The sequence below is a fragment of the Bidens hawaiensis genome, unplaced genomic scaffold (genome assembly GCF_021521415.1).
Source record: "Bidens hawaiensis isolate Kalapana, Puna unplaced genomic scaffold, B.hawaiensis_p1.1 tig00033274_1, whole genome shotgun sequence".
NCBI classification, from domain to species: Eukaryota; Viridiplantae; Streptophyta; class Magnoliopsida; order Asterales; family Asteraceae; genus Bidens; species Bidens hawaiensis.
The window spans coordinates 81,827-93,066 of NW_027495708.1; the positions used below are offsets into that span (position 1 = coordinate 81,827).

Consider the following 11,240-nt stretch of genomic DNA (forward strand, 5'->3'; position numbering starts at 1 on the left):
TCGGGTTAACGAATATATATATTGTCGGTTTATATTTATATAAAATATATATATTGTCGGTTTATATTTATATAAATTTAATTAGTTTTGTTGTAACTGTGCTCGTATGTTTTGTAACCGGGTCCTGTCGGGTTTTGTTTTGGTGCTGATTACTCGTTTACATTACGCTGCGCATTTATTAATTAATGAGATTAATTATTATTTGTCCCAACCGAGTTTAATAAATATAATTTTGACTGATTACCACCGAAACCCAACAAAATCAAGGGTGACTTTGTTAAATGTTAAGCAAATTTTCTATCTAAAATTATTCAATTGTTTTTTTAAAGGCCCCAAGTTTGGTTTATTTTTTAGTGAACGAAAGAGAATTTATGTTATATTATAAGACACACGTAGCGGTAACTAAATTGGGGGGGGGGGGGGGGTTCTGTTGAATGGTGTCTCAGTCAGTATTGGCTGGTTTTGCAAAAAGTGACGTAGTGATAAAACTGTTCTGTAATCATTTCTCAGTTGGTTTTTTTCTATTTTCTTTTCTAACTTTTATCAGTAAAAATAAAACAGATAAATATTTCATTAAATTAAAATAAAATATATAAATGCTTGAAACATCACTTTCTTCAATAAATAAATAGAAAAAAAAAATACTATTTTCAATTCCATCGGCAAGCTATGATCTAAAAGGGATCATTATCGAGAGTGTTAATTTGTTTGACCATGTTTTGCCATTTCAAATACACTTGGTGCTCTATACGATCGCTTGATCTTCCATCTGAAACAAAATAGTTATAAACTCGTGGCAATAAACCTAACGTTCGTTCTTCCATGAGGTCCAAGTCTTCGAAAGCATACCAAGTATTTGCTAACGCTACCTCTTATTCATGGGTCCATCTTCGTGACTCTACCCTAATTATCGGTTTCGGTTAGGCATTTGGTTACTTCATATAAAGTGATGCTTTGAAGAGAAATTGATAAAATAGTTGTAGAATAGTGTGTATAAAATTAGTGGAGAGTGTTATTTATTTAATTTTTGACCTAGCTTACCAACGGTCATGATTAACCGGTCAAAGACTCAACTTTGTTGTGCAGAAAATGACCAGCGCGAAGGAGGGGGATGCGGTGTTTACTTAGTTGTGGGCTTGTTTTCTCCCGCAAAGAGCCCACTACGAGTGGTCTAAATTAGATGAGTTGCTAGGGTTATAGAAAAAACAAATTGAATGAGTTGCTAGGGTTATAGAAATGCGTGCTGCGTAATACGCACTGCGGCCTAACCCTAATGGTCTCCTTTACTTTACTCCGGCCGTCGATCGTATTGCTTCTAATCTTCCATGCCTTCTGTTCAATCTGACCACCGACCATCATTAAAGCGAGTAAGTCATATAATACTGTTGTTTTATTCCTTTGTTGTAAATGTTTTTTTATCAAGCGTATTAGCCTGCATGGAGGTCTTACAATTATATATCTTCATTTCCATATTGTTGGACTTTTAAGGTATGCAGAAGTAACCCCATTGTCTCTGGTGTGTTTCATTTCATTTTTGGCTGTTAGTTTAATAAATATAAACACTTACCATTTGTCTGTTTTTATGTAACCACCCTTGTATTAATAGTTTATTCTTTTTAGCATGCACTGATTGTTGCATTTTCTCATATGGCAGCTTAAGGAGAATGGATTCTCGCCATGTTATTCAAAGAATGAATGTAGAAGAGGATAGACTAAGCAGCTTGCCAGATGAAGTTATCCATAAAATCCTTTCTTTTATCCGAATCAAACATGCCATTCAAACCAGTGCTTTGTCATCTAGATGGAGGTTTATTTGGACTTCAATGCCTTATCTCAATTTCTCAAGGGAGGATTTCGTTTGTTTGTCCAAGTTCTCCGAGTTTGTTACACATGTTCTCTCTAGCCGCAACGATCAAGCAGGCGTGTCTTCTGTTAAGATTAGTTTCCATGGAGAGGATAGCAATGCTATTGTCGAACAAATTATGGCGTATGCATTCTCTCACAATATCGAACAACTGAATATTGCATGCTCGTTCGACATGTTTTTTGGTGTTATGTTCGCTCCTTTTCTTTCTAGTTCTCGGTCTCTTAAACATCTTACTGTGACAATGGAAGATCTCTCAGGTACAAACTACTATGGGAAAGAGTTCTTTTCGTATCACAATAAAACATCATCTACTTGGGAGTTCCCAGCCTTAACAACATTGCATCTCGAAGATGTCTTCATACGTTGTGATAGAAAAACTGATACGTGCACTGGCTTTTTCTCCAACTGTGCGAATTTGAAAAATCTCACCTTAAAAGGCTGCTTAACGATCGGATCAGATGGTTTAAGTATTTGTCTTCCTCTGCTCTGTAGTCTTACACTTGAAGATGTTCGCGGGACTGTGAATATTTTCAATATTGTTGCACCTCAGCTCAAGAATCTCACTATAAGAGATTCAATTTTGCAAAACCTTCAATGCCGGATTTCTGCACCTGACCTTGTATTCTTTCTCTACAAGGGTTATCACTGTTTGCAACTTTCTAATGACGATTTCAGTTGTTTGGAAAAGGCGGATATATGTGTACCACGTCCGATCAATGCTCATCAAGTTCTATGTCTGCTACAAGAGCTTCACAGCGTCAAGTTTCTTAAACTTAACTTGGAAATAGTTGAGGTAACAGGTCATGTATATCTTGTGCATCTTACATATAATGATTTTCTAAGAAATATTCTCTGAACAAATATGTACTCGTCGTTATGATGGTTGTGTTAGCTAATCCTTAGCTTTTATGCTTATTTTTTATGAATTTCATATTGTGTAGCTTCTTTCTTCATATGGGGAACTAATGTCACATCAACCTTCTCCGTTAGCTAACTTAAAGAGTTTAAAGATTCATCCAGCAATGCAAAACACAAAGGAGTAAAGATGTCTGCGGAAGTCAAAAACTATTTGCTAGATAGTTCTCCAGGTGCCACCTTCACAATGGTCTCGCGTGAGGTATTTTTTACGTTGTGGACTATATTTTTATTTTCTATGCATCATATAGTATAATGGCAAGCAATTGGTATATTATGTTAAGATCAATTTGTATGATTCCTGCATAAAATTCTTGAGGTCAGCTGGCAAACCTATTAAACACACTTTATATTTTCGCTTTTATCTTATGTTTTGACAAATCAAGGTTGTTGTCAAATGTTTTTTTGATTTTGTTCAAACAAAAATCATATGTTTATATATTTGTTTTACAAGTTGAGAAACTCACTATGCCTTACTCATGTTATTTTTATAAAGAAAACAATGCATTTCCATATGATATTAAATTGAAGATTCGTGACATAAATTGTGTACTATTATCATTCCGTAAGTTTTATATCAATGTCATGGAAACCCTACAGGATATGGTAGTTACGGGCGGTGCTGGAGTAGGAGAGCCAAAATAGTGACCAAAATGGCAAAGATGCATTTTTGATAGTTTTTTTTGTTTATGTTGGAAGAGAACTTATGGTGCTGCAACGTTTGTTACAACGTTTTTTCTTTATTATTTTTTTTTCATGAACTTGCTACAACGTGGCAAAAGGTCAACTTTTGGTGCTATATTGTTCTTAGTTTTGGTGGCAATGAACAGTTTGTTTGTCTTTAAGTTTTGAGTTCTTTTTTATATTGTTCCTTCTAATTAGTGAGTTTCGGTTCAAGCAATTGAAAGTAACATCAAACTTGTATGTTGTTCGAAACAAGTGTCTAAAAGTCTTTTGACATATGAAAGGGTTATGAATTTATGATATAATATGAAATTGTATTTTCTTATATAGTCTAAAGTAGACACCCTTGATAGCTATGTATCCGAACACGACCAAAGGGGGAATGACAGAGGGAAAAAAAAGTCTCTTTTCCATATGCTATTTGTTAATTCTCCAATTATTTTTAAGCATCATTAACTTTTATACGCAATTTTTTTTAAAAAAAATTTACACAATAAAACCGTGCTATTTATATTTAATATGGGTATACTTATACTTTTGAAAAAAAAAATCAAAAACCCATATGCGTAAACAAAATGGGCAACACAACACACTAAAACACATTGGACAACAGACAAAAATCATAATGAGAGTCTATAACACTATACAGCAGACCAGAACCATAATGATCGGAACCAATAATACAAATATATTGAAAAAGCGGTTGAAAAAACACAATGATTAGAACTTATAACACAATGTATAGAAACCCTAGTTGAAAAACATAATGTTCAAAATCTTTAACACAAGAACCCATTAATTTTTTTATAAAATTTTTATATAACAATACTATAGTCAATTAAAGATAAAAGCGTTCGTTGTTATGGTGCAATGTATTGAATATGCGGTTGAAAAACACAATGATTAGAACTAATAACACAATGTATAGAACCTTAGTTGAAAAACACAATGACCAGAACCTATAACATAATGTATAAAGAAACACTTTTTTTTTAATTTTTTTATATAACAATACTATATATGGTCATATTAAAGATAAACTATTTGTTGTTATGGTGAGATTATTTTTTAAAAAAATTATGGACATTTAATGAAGGAATTAACAAATCTCCAACATATGAAGGCAAAGAAAGCCAACAAATATGAGATATTATTTTTATATCATTCTCCTCATTTTTCTTTTAAAATTAATCGGAATTCTTAAAATTTAAAATCAATTTGCTAGAATCCTTCCTAGTTTCCACCTTGCCTACACAAATCATATTTCCTAAATAAACGTAGCGCATATATGAAACTCATGGTACAAGTATTATTTCATATCTCAACATAAAACACATCAAATATATCTCTCCTGATGAAGATGTGTAAAACATTAAACATACAGGAAGTTCAAGTGAAAGCATTTAAGGGGCAGTGCACGGTATGGCTCTATACATGGTTTCGGCAACGCAACACTACAAGAAAACAGAGCATTAGGGGCGACACTTTTAGCGGCGACACCTTGATTGTCGCCGCTAATGCTCCTGATCCATGTGAACAATCAGGGAATCAATCTTGCCCGTTGATAACCAACATATCTAATGGCTGGTGTTTTATCATCAAAGTGGGCTATGTATTTCATTATTTGTGTCTTCCTTCCCTCCTTCTCAAAACTACGATGTTGCTTCTCTCCGACGAACACCACCGTGGCTGGAGTTCTTCCCTCTTTCTCTCCACCGAACACCTCCGCTGTTGCTCAATTTCACCCACGGCCGCTGCTTAATTCTGACTGCAACCTCGGGCCACCGGTACTTCTTAACTCCGGCTACCAATGCTTCAAGATTTGGGGATTTCAGCTAATACATGTTAACTTTGGTATAATATATGTTAAAATTTGGGATTTTTGGTATAACATATGCTAATTTTGTGAATTTTAGGTATAAATGTATAATAGATGGATTTTAGGTATAATACATTCCCTTTGTGTTATTTGTAGTTATAATTTGCTTTCATTTGATTTTGGTTTTTGTAGTTAGGCCATTATTTCCCCAAGTATGCAGTGTTTTTCCTTTTTGCTTAGGGTTTTATTTTATGATAGGATTTTGTTTTACAGGTGGATGATTATTGGTTTGTTTTGGGTTGTAGTTGATGTTTGGTTGTAGGATTTGGAAGTTTAGGCCTTAGGTTTTCTTATGCTAATTTTATTTGCAAGTTCTGGGCTTAGTTTGTGTAATGCCCTGTGTTGTGTGTGTAATAAATCATGTTTTGTAAAGTTTATTTGGATTCCATATGTTTGAAGTCATTATATACAGGGAAATCAATATCAACCAACCTAGATACCACTGCATTTTGTAAGGCCTTTTGAATATATAGAGGTAAGTTATTATAATCCATTAATTATTTTTTATTCATAAAATTATCTTCAATTTCTTAATGTTGTGATGCAGGTAGTATTGAAGGATGAATCTGGGATTTAGGCAAACGATCAAAAGAAAATTACCATCCCTTTGAAAAGTCTAGTAAGTAATTCTTGTTCATGAAGATTCTGCAGATTGCGGTGCTATTTTCTGTTGTTTAGATATTTTCTATTCAAGCAGTTCATGATTATAACTTATAAGTGAACCAAAAACCTTTTTTTTGACATTATCTTTCTAGAATTATCTAGTTTTTGGTAGAGTAATAATTTCTTATTGAACTTTATTTGCAGCTTGAAGTCTAATCATATTCCAGAGCATATGCTTACTTTAAGGGACCAGATGATATCATTAAGTTTGCAGAGTTCTTCAAAAGGCAAGTTTTTGTTTATGAGAAGGGTAAATATGCTTTCTAATTGGTTTTTGTGGTTGTGAATGAACTAAGCCCGGGCTCACTAGGCTCGAGCTTGCTTTGTTTTGAGTTATGAGGGTTTGAGTTTTTCTAAAGCTCAGCTCGTCAGTTATTTCTTTCAACCTCGGGCTCGGCTTGTTATTACTTAATAAGTAATTTAAGGAAGAATGAAAAATATAAAGGAAAATTACATCCCACATTGGTGGAGGAAAGAAAATGGAAGGCTTTCACCATGGTATAAGTAGGATTTCTAACTCTTGTCCCACATCGCTAGATTACAAAACTTGTAAGCTCTTTATAAAGAAGAGAGTTCACATGATAATGTGCCAAATCACACCCAGTAATCCTAGCGGAGGGTGCAGAGCACCCGACGCGCACGGGCTCGGGCACGGGTGAAGTGCGATGGGTGCAATGTGGCGCTTTGATTGCGCACTTTGCACATCGCCGCGAGCCGCTTAAGGGCCGCCTTAGTGTTTTTGCCCCTTCGCGATACGCGAAGGAGTAGCTTCTTCGCGATACGCGAAGGAGTATGCTTAAGCTTCTTCGCGATACGCGAAGATGTGACGTAAAAGTTACGCAGTATTGACAAGTGTCGAGCCACGTGGCACAGCTAGGGCTGATTCCGGTTCTTCACCTTATAAAGCTCAGTCTCTATAGTTTGAACAATTATACAACCGTTTAGGTCAGGTTCAGAGACACGCACATGAACTGACCCTAGTTTGACAGGGGTTGCGGCTCAACACCTGCAGCTTGCTGGTTCATGTAATTATAGAGCTGCTGGTGAAACTCATGGTCCAATGAGAAACAACAATCATCACCCGTTGAGCTTCTAGAATATTTTGATGACCCGGACCCTTGTCTTCTACAAAAATGGGGTAGAGATTCATAATCCATTAACTGCACATTTCAAATAAACACAGATTTTGTTAAAAACATTATGCGGTTTTACACACAAAGCGTTTAATTTCACTCACTGATGTTACCTTCAATAAGTCATCTTTACCACAACCCTGAAGGACCTGCACTCTCTTTCTTGTTCTTTCGTGCAGAAGTGGCTTCACTACCTGAAAAGATTCACACTTTAAACGTGTGCATCGAAAACCCTGAATCTTTTATCAATGATAAGAGAAATGGCAAACCTTCCAACATGCTGAAAATACATACGGCGCATTGACAATATAATAAGTATCTGTTTTCTCTGGGTAGTTTAAGTCATCAATACTAGATATATCTGTCAACAACTGCAATGAATTGAACAGAAAACCGTATAAGTTTTATTGCAGGTTTCTTGAAATATAATAAAGATAAAAATGGGAACTTTATTCAAAACCTTGATTTGATTGAGATGCGAGAGTTTGAGGCCGGTCATATCCAAAACCTTGACACAAGTGGTTATGTTTCTTTCAAACTCTTTTGTTGCAGATGGCTACAATAAGAACATGAGTTAGCTTTTTTGACAAGTTACTGGAGATTTATGCGGTCGAAACTTCAAAATTATAATCATAATTTGAGCTTACCAATATCACATGGTCTCTGTATTCGTTTATCTGGATGTGAGATTGAACATAGTGCTGAGCCTAAAATCAGAGAAAACACCAAGAAACATCATGATCAATTTCAAATACAACAAAAAAACGCAGGGGATGAATAAATGTGTGTCTTCAAAGTAATTAGAGCGATTTGAAGAATAATAATTAGAAAATTAATTATCTGAATCTAGGAATCTTAGATAGATAGGTTTTCATACAGTAACTTCTTACATGCTTGTTCAAAGTTGATTTTTTAACCTAATCATGATCACTTTACCAATCACTCAAAACAAAGTTACATCCAAAAATCAAGAATCTCACGCGAATCTTTCATATAATTTCATCTAAAACCAAGTATAAACAGATTCTTACAGATGCTTTGTCATATGTGCTAAGCCCTACACCAATAGCAATAACGGGTCGTCCCTAAATAATTTTCAAGAAAACAAAGAACTATCAGTTCTGATCCAGATCACATTGGTGTCTATAAATCCAGAAAATTGCAAAAAAAATAGATGCGAAGTAAACAAAACGCATACATCTTTTGTGTAACCAGACAACCCTATAAGCTGCGAGTCACGGATCGATCTATAAAACTCAGCGGGAATGATCGGTTTCTGCACATATAAGCAGAAAGTTAATAATGTTGTAACTGTTGATAACATTAAAAACATGTAAAATCCTATGAACATAACTCACCGATAATATCTTGTCGATCTCATTTTCGATTCTCCAATTCAGACAATCAACCAGCTGTAAAGACAAGATTCATCAGCAGGGATCCAATGTGATAACAAGTTTCAAGCGAAATGAGTTTGAATGAACTAACCATGTTATGAGCTTTGGATATGTTCCCATCTATTGCTTTAAGAAACCGGATCGCAGTCTCGGTTGGATACCCTCGATGCAAATTCTGGAAATTAATATAAGAATGCAACAATAAACCTGAATCAACTTATAACCCTATGATGATAAAATCAAACACCTGGTGTCATTTAATGTTCAAACCAAAATAATAAACCTGGAATGTGATCTTGAGTGGCTCATCAGCTGCAACAACAGATTTGAACATAATAAGAAAAAGGAAATTGAGAGAGAGAAAGAAAGAATAAAAGAGTGACCTGATTCCATTAAAGTCTGGAATTGCTTGATCATGTCCTGGGTTATGGCCACCATTTTACCCAGAAAGAAAGAAAGAAAGAAAGAAACCTGAATTTGGTTATAAAAACCCACAATTAAAGTTTAAACCACCAGCATGACAGAGAGATGGTGATGATGTGCAGAGAAGTAGGTGACAAGCACATACACATACATGTACTTGTGGAATTAATGGCGGAAAAATACCTAACCTTACTTTTTAAATTTTCTTTTCTTCTTTTCATGGGTGTCAAAAAATTGACATTTGACCGGTCTTTTCCCAAAAATAAAGAGTCTTACTTTTCTAGTCTACCATTTTAAAGTCATCCTTATTTTAAACAACTGAACCAGTCGCATAAGCCGAGTCGAGTAAGTTGTGTAAGTAGGGATGAGCTCGGTGTTCGGTACTGAAAATCTATAAATATAGATATCGGTATTGAAGATAAAAATCAAGAAAATATCAGTACTGGTCCTGATTCCAAAATATCAAAAAGTCGATACTGATTTGGACCAACGGTATATATTTGGTACCTGCTCGGTACTGGTGTCTGGTACTATTTGGCATTCATAGAGTAAAGCTTAGACCATCTCCAATGATGGTTTTTATTTGGTTCGAACAAATTCAAAAACCAAACAACTATTAGAACGCTTTGTTTCTATCAAAAACCAAAGTTTCAGGCTTGATTTTCTAAACCACCAATTATGGGCCCAACATCACATCTTTCAACCCCCTTACTCATATATATATATATATATAGGGGTGATATATACCATATTTACATTTATAAAATATATTAAAATATTATACATATATACGTATTTTTTAATATTTATTTCAAATATTATGTATTTTTTTTGTTTGTCTATTTACGTAACCGCAAGTTTAACGGTTAATTATTTTAACGATTTTATTATTTATTTTACAATGCTTAATTTGATTAAAAAAACATTACAAGAAGTATAGAAAAAAAAAACGTTACAATAAGTCTTAGAAAAAGGTTACAAGAGGTCCTAGACATTATAAAGAGTCCTACTCCTAGCAAAAAAATAAAATAAATAAATAAATAAATAAAAAATAAAAGATGTCACAAGAAGTCCAAACAAAGGTTTCAAATTATCTCTCTTTCATTTTGTTAGAGTAATTGTCATTTTAAATTTGTAATTTTTTTTTGTTTATTTTCTATATTTTAGTTAATCTATTTTTTTACTAAAATTTTAATATATTGTTATTTATTTAAATAAAAATTAAATATTTTATAGTATTGTGAAATTCTTATTTAAAATAAATGTAAAAGTAATTGATGATGTCGAAATGTAAGGATGGATTAAAAATGTGTATTGTTGGAGTAAAAGATATGGTTTTTAAGAAAGCTGATGTGACAGTGATGTAACTGATTTGAACCAAAAACTGTTAGAGATGGTCTTAGTTGCCACTTTTTGACACTAAAACTCATTAAAGTTTAACGAGTTGCCCCTTCTAATCATTTAGAGAGAGATGCGTGTCCATTCGCAACCTAAATTAGCCTACTAATCCACCTCACTAACCGCAATTCTATGTATATCAATAGGCTAAATTGCCTACGAAATAACACGTCAACTTAAGCTATGGGAGAGGTGTTGTCTGCGATTAAGATGTTTTATATGTTAAGTGGGCAATGACATTTAAGTAGAAGATTGATGAAATTTGAGGTGCTTGAGAAATTAGAAGAGCACCTCTTCCTTCCAAAGTGGTTTTCTTCATCCTTAAAATAAAGAACAAATCAAATTAAAAGAGTATGGTTTGACTATAAATAGGAGTCAAAATGATCAAAAGTTCAAAACCCGAACACCTGAGGTATTTTCTTGCATTAAGGAAAAAGACGTCGATGTCAACTTTCTTATCTGTCAAAATAATTTCTTTTGACCTTTTTTTTTCACTGAAATTTTTAAGAAAAGATTCATTAAAAAGATCTTTGTCTTTGTATAAAATCTCATGTTTGTAAATCTCTAGTTATTTATAGAAACTTTGAATTGCTTAACATATTTTTGTATATTCATCTACCCACAACAATGATCGTTTTCCACCAATAATGTATATTCATCTACCCCAATGGGGACTACTACATTTAACATTCATTGAGTGATGGCCGTAAAGAATTTTGCTTAGCTTTAACGTTATATTATGTTAAGATTCCAAAATTCTATTAATCTATTCTTCAACCATCATTCTCGTAGAATAATAAATCTGTCACGAAATTCCTATACGAATTTGATTTTTTTTTCCTGTTTTTTTACCAGAAGATACGTGATCAAAACGTCTTATC

At 33.7% G+C, this 11,240-nt stretch overlaps 2 pseudogenes across 1 annotated transcript; one reads left to right on the forward strand and one right to left on the reverse strand.

Annotated features, from left to right (window-relative positions):
- The first annotated feature begins 1,664 nt into the window (after positions 1 to 1,664).
- On the forward strand, positions 1,665 to 5,922 carry LOC143584753 (F-box/LRR-repeat protein 25-like; annotated as a pseudogene).
- Positions 5,923 to 6,881: 959 nt separating this feature from the next.
- LOC143584754 (SEC14 cytosolic factor-like) lies at positions 6,882 to 8,982 on the reverse strand (annotated as a pseudogene). The gene is made up of 11 exons (XR_013144420.1): positions 8,922 to 8,982; positions 8,822 to 8,850; positions 8,630 to 8,713; positions 8,500 to 8,553; positions 8,340 to 8,417; positions 8,173 to 8,226; positions 7,789 to 7,848; positions 7,602 to 7,697; positions 7,411 to 7,512; positions 7,255 to 7,335; positions 6,882 to 7,168 (listed from the first exon to the last, which is right to left on the reverse strand). The product of XR_013144420.1 is annotated as an SEC14 cytosolic factor-like (transcript).
- Between the last annotated feature and the right edge of the window lie 2,258 nt (positions 8,983 to 11,240).